Source organism: Agelaius phoeniceus, chromosome Z, assembly GCF_051311805.1.
Source record: "Agelaius phoeniceus isolate bAgePho1 chromosome Z, bAgePho1.hap1, whole genome shotgun sequence".
Lineage (NCBI taxonomy): Eukaryota > Metazoa > Chordata > Aves > Passeriformes > Icteridae > Agelaius > Agelaius phoeniceus.
The window spans coordinates 94,559,435-94,570,246 of record NC_135303.1 but is presented as its reverse complement, the minus strand read 5'-3'; positions in this window follow the sequence as shown (position 1 = coordinate 94,570,246).

Sequence of the window (10,812 nt, the reverse complement as noted above, 5' to 3'; positions counted from 1 at the left end):
TGATGCACAGACTAGGAGAGCAGGCCAGGCCATCTGGCATCCAAAAAAATATTATGATTACTGGGGACTTGTTTCCAAAATATCAATTGCTGAATTGGTTTTTTCATTCCAGCAAAAGCAAACAGGTTAAGAGCTTTCTCTCTGAAGGTGATGTTATTTCTGCACAATACAACAGATGGAAGTGCTTTTCACCCCACTCATCACTAAGCAGGAGCATTGAGCCTTATTTTGAGAAGTCTACCAGCTGAAGTTTACAGCTTCATCAGGAACATATTCTAACTTCTGCTATCATTTCTTGAACAAGTTACAGCTTTGTGCATTGTGTTTTGTCTGGGAAATGTTCCAAGTTTCAGAGACCTGCTCTCCACTAATTTAAAGTGGATGTTGTGTGAAAAGTAAAATGTCTTTGTAATACGGGGCTGTAAAGTCACAGCAAATTAACGCAGCCAGCAGTGCACAGAATGACACATCTGTGCCAAGTACACCTTTGTGGCAAGGCACTGGCTCTCAGTTTGCTGCCTGGGAATCTCTGCTGCTCCTGGACAAGGTCTTCTTCTGCAGGTTGGCTACAAAATAGAAATGCTTTAGCCTCGTTTTTTGAAATTAAAAAAAAAAATACACATGCTGTTAACCCACTCAGCTGAAAAAAAAGCCATTGGCTCAGCTGCCACCATTGGGCTCCTGACTCTTAGACATCCAGTGTAAAATCAAACCAAATCATTGAACACAAAGGGCAGTGGCCTCAGGTCCAAGTCAGATTCCTCCCTTAATTCCAATTCCTTTGTAAGTCCTATGTATTAAGGACAATAATTCATTTTTTTTCAGCAGTCAACAAGTGCGTATATGTCGCAGACATCTTTCATGAAAAATCCTTTCGTAGGATTTTTCCTTGTGAGAAGCTGCAGTTTCAGCAACCAAAAGTAACCAATGGTTATCTGCTGCTGTGCAATGCAACAGGTAGACCCGTGATTGGTCTCCTGTGGATGTTTGGATTTACTGACCACTCATGGCAGAGCTGGCTCTTGCTCTCTGTCTGAGACACAGATCTTTGTTAGTCCTTCTTTTCTATTCTTAGCTTAGCTAGCTTCTGAAGAAACCTTTTCCTTTCTATTTCTTTTTAGTATAGCCTTAATGTAACGTATATCATAAAATAATAAATCAAGCCTTCTGATCATGGAGTCAACATTCTCATCTCTTCTTCATCCTGAAAACCCTTGTGACCATACATATAAGTCACACATAGAAGTCATATCTGTACCGTCCATATTTCTAGGCTGTTAAAGAGGGCTGGACAAATTATTAACTCTTAACGTTCTTACCAGCATTGCACAGCAAATTACATTCTAATGGGCAGGTCATGAAAGGAGCAACCTGATGTGGTATTGGACTGAATGCCTAGATTCACAACATTGGGAGGGGTGGTAATAATAATATTTTGTGTAGCTGTAGAATACGTAAATGTACAAAGAAAGAGCAAAATGGAACAGAACCAAACAGAAATAATAAGACCACCTTCTGATAGGTGACAGTATTGAGTATCCAGTTATGAGAGCCATTTTTCTAAGGTGTGTAGAAATGCTGGAGATACTTATTTAAGAGTTTCTGCTAGAAAAGTTTAATAACAGAGTAATATTATGAAACTGAGAAAACAGGCTAGCTATTGAAATTACCATCATAGCTATATAAATTTGGCTGTAGATTGCTATTGCCAGTAAAGGTAACAACTCTGCACTCAAGTCAATGAAAACTTTTTAAATATCAAGTCCCACAGCAACCAAAGCAGAAAAAGTTGAGCAGCTCCAGGCGAGCCAATAAATACCACTGAATTTTATTACTCTGAGAACTGAGGAATGAAGAAAGTTGCACCCTGAGCTTTGTGAGCTTTGAAGAGAATATTTAAAAATTAGGTTGAATTTTTTTGGGACCTGAGCTTTGATACGTGGAGTACAATGGAACTGAATTCATATGAATTTTCTTTGTTACAAGCCTTGCTTTGCTGGCTGAAACTGTAACCCAGGCGGAGAAGAAGAAAGGCATTGGAAAATCTCTGCCTCCTTCTGCCCCTCAAGTCATTACTTGTGTAAATACTTAGGAGAGAAGAGGGTACTGTAAGACACACTGAGACAGAAGACAAGTATTTTATGACAAATTAGCTTCAGATATTATAGGAGTCTCTATTAGGAAAATAAAGGAATGCACAAAGATCTTACCAGGGCAGCCATTTAAACCATGCTGCAGCCTGGCTGAGTGCTCAGGACTGTCCTTGGTGCATTCCAGTAGTACAAGGACTTCTGTGGTTTGTCATTATTGATTGGTGGGGCACAAAAGATCAGTTTATTGTGATTTCATTTCTCCAGCCCTAGACTGTGGAAATGAGCAATCCTCAAACACATTTACAAAGGGCTGTAAATGCAATTAATAAGAAAAGCCACCCTGCAGTATAGGTGGAAAAGCCCACACCTTAGGTCAAAGATGCTCAATAGACTTTCAATCTCATCTAACCCATTGGAACTTGCAGATTTGTGTTTCCTGAAGGCAAAATCTGAGAAACGGAAGAAGTATTTTCACTTACTTCAGTTTAAATAAGAAGGTGGTCTCTGTTCTCAGCTTCTGCAGCCATCTGTGTATGTGGTCATATCAAATCCTACTGATACTAATTTCGATGGCAAAGAGTAATATAATGAAGAGTTAAGTTTATCAGTCAAATGGATAAAAATAATCCCACTTCAAAAGAAATGATTTTCTAATTCTCTAATGAGTACCTGATTTACATGTAAACAATGGTTATGGTTAATTAATTAAATGTCACATGATTGTTCAAAGTGCACTTACTGCTACTTGTGATGCAGTTTAGTCATAAACAACACAGCCAAGGAAGAATAATTTGAGACACATTTGCTTGGGCTTGCTGCTATTGGAATATCCCTGCAATTGCATTTTGCTTCCTGAAAATGGGACCTACATGGGTAGGTCCTTTTGTGGCTGTAGTACCAGCATAGCAGCAGGGCTGCTCTCCTTTCCTGAGAAGGGAATCTGCAGTGTGTGTTTGAAGTTATTATTGCATTTCCTGATTTAGAGTGGAGATCTGTAGCACAGAGTGGCAATCTTCTCACTTTGGTGTTTTGGTAAACCAGAACTAACTGTTGCCAAAAGGCTTTCCTGTGTTCTCACTGGTACAGTTGGTGTCTCCTCCTTAGGCTCGCTTTGTGGCTAGAAAATTTTATACTGACAGCTGTATGTCTTATTTTTGTTTGCTTTGTTTTCTCATGTTGATCTTTGCTGATTCTTCCCTGCAGTGTATCCTTGAATTAGAATCAATAGACAGTTTATTGTGGAGGAAGAGGAAGAATGTATGCAGACGACAGAGAGGGGAATCTGAAGGCTTTGTGGCCGTTGGATTCTGTCATACCAATTTCATTTCTAATCAGAGACTTTATTTATTACCCTGGCATCACCTGTCATCCTGATGAGGATAATGATTCAAGTGTGGTACATTTGTACTTCCTTTAAACTAAAAATAGGCTCCTTTTAGTTCTGTGTCTTTTCAGGATGTCTTTCATTTTTCTTTGACAGCTTAACTCTGGTTTTCATTTTAACTTAGGAAATAGTTCATAAAATACAAGTAGACAAATTCTTCCAGGGACCATGATTTTTAAAAACATTTAATGATGCAATTTTTGTAGAGGGACGGCACTGAATGTTTTGTGTGTAAAGTAGCTATTAATCAAAAACTACAATATGTAACAAACAAAGCAAAACAAAATTGAATTCACCTCTTTTCTTAAAAAGGAGCTGTTCCTAATGATGGAAATTAGAGATACTTTAGCAAAATTGAATGCTCTCTATCACAGAGCTGAAACCCTGGAAAATGCACTAAATGCCGTGAAACCCAACTGGAAATTCTTGTTTTCATAATCTATTACAAACTTGATGGATAACAAAGTCATGGTTGACCTTTCGGGGAAAGCAAATCAGATGTTTTTTTCCAGAGCATTTATTATGTCCCTACTGGATTCCTTATTTATCTGGTGTGAAGAAATCATACACATGACTTCTGATGAAGACCGTGTGTAACTGTATCTATTTCTGCTTGGGCTGAGGTTTTCCCTTTATTGGTACTATTGCATAGATCACCTTGTTGGGATGTATTTTTCCATGCAGAAAAAGAAAAAATATAATATTATGTTTTTTAGTGTAAGGAATGCAAGTTTTCCATCTCTTGAGGCTATCTGGAGCATTATTTGGTTTAAAGGAAGCATTATTAGTATTAGGATTCCCACTTTGAGGCAATTGGCCTGTGTTGATCTAAAGGATTAGGGACTGTAGCATTTTCAAAACCTTTGTCAGAGGTTTCTCCCCCTTGTTTACTTTGTGTCACTGATAGAAATGTATCATTTTTGGAGTTGATATTTGTCATACCAGACTATGTGCATTTAGAAGGGAACACCCGCATTCAGCATCACAACAAAACCTAAACACCAGCAAAGTGGTGACAATCCTTGAAAGGAAATTGTAATTAAGTTTTTAATTATTTATTGTTACTTCTATAATCATTTCATGTCTGAACAGTAGCTTATGATAAAAAAAATCTCCATCACCTGGAGCCGTGAGGCAAAGGCTTTCCATTAGTCATCATACTCTGCATAATGAGCAGCATTGCTAATGAGACACAAAACACTTCAAAGTTATTCAATCAGCAGTCTGAATAATGAGATTTTACACAAAAATGTAAATAGTGAGCATGCAACAAAAGCAGTAAGGTGGATTATAGCTTTTTCTTTTAAGCCACCATGAATGGATAGATTGAACGAAAATTAATTACATTTTATAAATAATATAGTGTTCCACAGATTCCTAAGAAAACAGAATAGGCCAGGGCACTTGGTGCTTTAGAAGAATATGAAATTAAATATGAGACATAGCTGCTTTGAATAAGCTTTATTGGAATCTCTAACATTGCCTTTAAATTTTTGTGGGAAACACCTGCAAAATGTTTCTTATAATAAGTCAGAAGATTATTAATACCATATTTGACAATTAGGTCAGACTTAGAGATCGGCCTGTAGTATACATTGATGCAAATTACATTAAAATATATATTCTATAATATAATAGGCATCAAGCCTGTCAGAATTCAAGGGGCATCCAGACAATGCTCCAGTCATGCTGCTTAACTTTAGGTGGTCCTGTGAGGAGCACAGAACTGGACTTGATCCTTCTGTGTCCCTTCCAGTTTGAGATATTCCATGGTAGCAAAATACCACGTCACATAACAGCAACCTGAGAAAGGACAATGGGTGACTGAGAGTTGAACATAATTTTTTCACATGTACAATCATATGGTTTTTAATCCTACTACTTGAGAGAAGCAAAATTAGAGGACAATGTTTCAGTTTTATTTAAAATGCCATGAAAATCAGTATCAGGACTGGTAAAACTAATGGCAGCTTCGTGATAGATATTACTGAAAAATAAAAATTTTTACTGATGGAAACCAGGAACATTTGAGATTTGACTTTGGATGCTTTGGAAGGTCTATGTTGCAGGATCATGCTTTTTTCAGAATAATTCCTGTATTTTTATATGAAAGAAAAAATGTCTTTGATGTAAAATTCTGCAAATGTTCAGGTGGAGCTTTATAAATCAATCAGTAGATTATGATTATGAGCAGTAGCAAACTCAGTTTCAAAGCAGTGTGCTCCCTTTATAATCATGTCAGCAGGGAAAAGCTTTGCTGCTGGCCATCTGCTGTTCAGGCAGGCTGCACTAACCTTCCACCTGCCTGAAAGAATAAAGGTGTTCTTTAGAAAGAGACACCAGAATTGTATTTAAAATTATTATTCAGAGCTGCAAAAAATTGTCAAAGTCGGAACCAGCAATGGATAGAATATAACTTAGAATTACTGAGTTATGTTGCATTGAAGAGAAATATATGATATGGGTCTCAATTTCTTACAAAATCTATTATCCCTTATGGAACAAACAAACAAATGAACAAGCAGACCCAAAATAAAACAAAAAAATTGTCTGAAAAATAGATCAATTTCTAGTGAATGTTTTTTACATTGCTGATTTCACTAATTCTGTTTTAAATATGTAAGCTACTAATTATCTCTGGTTATCAAACCAGATTCAGTGGCTAGGAGATGAAGTCCAATGTATTCAGACTTTAAATGCAAACCATGAAATTTTTACAATTCCCAGTTTGGTGAGAAACAACAAAAATCAATAAATAAATTTCAGTTGTAAGAGACTTATACAGAAGAGACTGGGATTAGGATTTTCAAGTTTATCTGTTAGAAAGGGCAGAAAACTACAAAGGGCAGAAAACTTATTGAGCTTCACTTTTTGCTGCACATAAATATCTGATGGTTTAAATACCACTCCTCCCAAGATTCATTGCTCCCAATGATGAAATGTATTTTTAGCTCAGCAGCACATCTCCTGGTGTGGGATAGGTAGCTGTAAACTGGACCAAGACTTAAAATAATGGCCCTGTCATTTTTAATTGTTCAGGAATAATATGAATCATTGTGAACTCATTTAGTATTAATTTGGTTGTTATAAAATGCTTCTATAGATCCTCTCAACTAATTAGCTTGACCTTCCTTTTGAAGGGTAACCGGTGGCTGTCTGGTGTTCAAGCTTGACTTGGAGCAGAAGGCAGGCTGGGAGCAGATTCCTGAGCCCCAAGTTCAGCCTTTCCAAGTTTCCTTCCCACCCTTTGACAAGAACTTGGTTGGATAAATGCAACAATGACCTGGTTTGCTGGTTGCATATGAATAATGAGACTTGATGTTCAAAATGAAAAGCTTTTCTGGATCTCCTCTAGCTGTGGATCTCCTTAATTGCTGTGATGTTTGAGGTAGTTCAAACTTCTCCACTCTTCTGGGAGTAATGATGCTTGTGCATCAGCACAGGAATGTTTAATGAAGAGTGTCTGGGATGCAAGCATATGCCTTAACAGCAAGTTTAAAGAGAAAGAAAATAAACTGTATTTAAGATACATTTCTTCAAAAGGGGCAACACCACGCCAAGAGGGAGAGACAAATAATTCCCTGAAAAAACAGTGATTTCATTTGTCCTACATGACTTCAATGAGATCATAACTTTTTTTTTTGAGAAATAGTGATGATTTTGCTAAACTGAGCTTTTAATGCAGAAGCCAGTGACCCATCCTATTGACAGAGATGGATACTGCAAGTGCAATAATTTGATTGCCAGAATATGACACAAAGTAGATAAGGTATTTTATCTTTTTCATCCACTAGATTATGCATTCTCCTTACTTTGGTATTTCTGATATATTTTCTGAGAATCAGTTTTGTCTCATGTAAATGGTTCTCTGGAGAATTTCATAACTAGAGGCAGCAGAAATAAAAAATAAAACCTGTCATTAAGGAAAAAATATTTTGCATTGTTGGCACAAAAATAATCCAAATATGCACATGGCCAGGCAAAGCAGTGGAGCAGTGGTTGAGTTTGTTCAGAAAAATGTCCCGCTGTTCTGTCAAAAGCAGCACATGTATCTCATGTCATTGGGCAAGATGAGCAGGCCAAGCTGTAGACTTGTAGTAAAATACCCAAAGAAGAGGTGCAAGTCTAGGATGTCCTTCCAGGAAATTTTAAATCTATGTGCAAGAAAGAGGAAAATACTGTCTATTTTTTTATTTTTCTAAGGTGATGAGTTAATATTAACTGTTTTCCTGTTTCTGCTGCTGTGCTTCCCCCTTCTGTGCAAATGTGTGCAGAGTTGCTGCTGTTACATAAAGAATGCAAAGCAGTAGTTTATTTTCTTCTTGCAAATTAAATATTCTGTACATTTTTTTTCTGGTGTTTTTTTCCCCTTTCCTGAACATCCTTGTTGCTGTTATTGTAGGCAACATAACCCTGGTTGAAAAAAAATCATCTGTACAGAAACAAGAAGAGTGGATTTGGGAAGAAATTGCTGCAAAGAAGAAATGCTAGACTGATGTTTTCAAAAGAATAAATGCTATTTTCAACATTTTTGGCATTTTTGGTAAGTGCACAAGTAATATTCTGCTGTAACCTATTTCCAGAAATCTTTTGCATTGTGTAAGTCACTCCTTTGAATGTCTGTGGCTGGGCAGATCACAATATTGTCAAAAGGTGTTCAAATATGATTATTATTTCAAATGTAATGGATATTTTCTGAGCAAATGAATTCTTGAAAATCAGAGATGTTAAAGATATATGAAGACTGAACCCAGTAACCTGCATTCAGATTTTGATGTTTAGTCAGAAACATGTCATAAGTCAAGAGACATTGTAATTACCAATGGATATTCTTTACCAAGGTGCGATTATTAGTTTAATTTTTAATTTTTTCAACTTTGCTCATTCTTACTTAAAGGAGTTTAAGTCTTTTCATTTTCTTTTTGTAACTAACATTTAATATTCCACATCTGGTTGCCAAAATGGAAAATGTGTATTATTTGCTTACAGTAGAGGTGGGAATTATTCCTTGCCATAGCACTGGTATGAAGTTTGTTTTAAAACATGAAAGATCCATTTTAGATTCCTGAAAAGAGGTATTAAAATTTCTTGTTAGATATTGCTGATTGTGATTGAAAACCACTCCATTGAATTACAGTAGAGGGAGATGAAGGACATCTTGCAGCAATGAAAATGGTTGCAAATTTAATTAAAACATTAAATTATTGTTGGAATAAAGGTCATAATCATAAAACCTAATTGAAGGAAGTACATTAGCATGTACCCTAAGGTATCCTTTCCATTTCCAAATATCTATTACATATTTGACATTTGAAGAGGAAAGAGGTTCCATTTTATCTGGATGGATGAACGGCGATGGGGAGAAGTGTTATACATAATACAGTGTAAGAGCCCCATTTTTCAAAACATCATTTGCTCCTTGCATAGGTGCAACACTCTGATTTTATGTCTCTGACTGAGGAAATTCCCCTTATTTATTGAGCATCATGGACCTGCATAGGGCAGAGGACATCATATCATGTACTTAGACTTTTCCCTGTGGAAAAAGTGGAACTTAACTCCCTTTAAATTTGACAAAGCCTCAGTTACCAGCTGTCACCTTGTTACCTAGGCTGCCTTTGTGAGAGATGTGTTGCTGCCTGGAGAATGGGATGTCTGTGTAACATCATATGAAATGCTTATCAAAGAGAAGTCAGTATTCAAAAAGTTCAACTGGAGATACCTTGTTATAGATGAGGCCCACAGGATTAAAAATGAAAAATCAAAGGTAATTTATTTTACACTAAGCAAGAGATCTGTGTGGGTTATTTAGTTGATGGTGTAGGGACTAGTAATGTTTAAATATATATATGTTTGATATTTGGACATGTCTCACTGTCCTTCAGTTATCAGAAATTGTAAGGGAATTCAAGACTACCAACCGACTGCTATTAACTGGAACTCCACTTCAGAACAATTTTATTTACATGATTTTACATACAACATTTTACATACAAAATTACATGAACTCTGGGCACTTCTCAACTTCCTTTTGCCAGATGTCTTTAACTCAGCTGAAGTAAGTCTTTTGTTTCTGAATCAAATTAATTTTGCTGGTTTTCCCAATTTGAAAGTAGACCTGGATATGTATAGTTAGTGGTGTCAGTTACTGATAAGTGATAGATTGAGTTGGAAATGTTTGTTATAAAGCTTTTCATAAAATAGGCCAAATAAGGTCATTTGTTCTTTTACTTCCTGGCCATATGAGAGTTGTATTTGTTCACCATTGTGATGCTATTGTACCTTGAAAGGAAGCCTCTTATAAACCAATGATTTTGTTGATACAGGATTTTGATTCGTGATTTGATACCAACAACTGTCTAGGGGATCAAAAACTGGTGGAGCGCCTTCCTATGGTGAGTCCTTTTGCCTTTTATACAAGGGTTACATTTACCTAAGTTAAATCCCAAACAGTTCTTCTAATACTTCTTATGATAGACTATTAGGATGAGAGAGATTATTCCACAACTTTTCAGTCAAGCAAAATTAAGTCCAAGGACACAGAACCATGTCAAAGATCATTTTGACCTAATCTTTGAGTCTTTCAAATAAAGCACATGTATATCCTATGTATAGCAAATAATTTCTCCATATAGGTTGCTTTTTTTTTTTCAGATTGTCTAACACTAGATCATGTATCTGTGATAGAGAATATCTGCTCTTTGATTCATCCATTGACCTGATCAGTGTTTCAGTTTCCAAAATGCATTTAATGGTGAACCTCTTTCAGGTGCTACGACCATTCCTTCTCCGTCGCATCAAGGCTGATGTGGAGAAAAGCTTGCCTCCAAAGAAGGAAGTTAAAATTTATGTGGGCCTCAGCAAAATGCAGTGAGAATGGTAATTAATGCATGTGCTTGACTGGGCTGTGGTTCAGGCTCAGAAGGAATGTGCTGTCTGTGACTTGGAGGTTGTGTAGAACTCAATTTATTCTCTCTGGTATACTCCCAGTTTATTCCTGTTTCTTTCTGACACTGCTATGACAGAACCATGCATGTCAGGGAGATTTACCTGATTAAATGAAGAGAAGGGTGAGCTTTAGACAGTATTTGTAGCCTAAAGACTTATGAAAACTTGCTTAACTTCTTGCTTAAAGGAGAGGAGGTTCAGGAGGAACCTTTTTGCTCTGCACGACTCCTGGATGGGAGGGTGCAGCCGAGGGGGTCATCAGCCTCTTCTCCCAGGCAACAGAACAAGAAGAAATGGCCTCAAACTACACCAAGGGAGGTTCAGGTCAAGCATCAGGAGGAATCTCTTAATGGAAAGGGTTGTCAAGCATTGGAATAGACTGCTCAG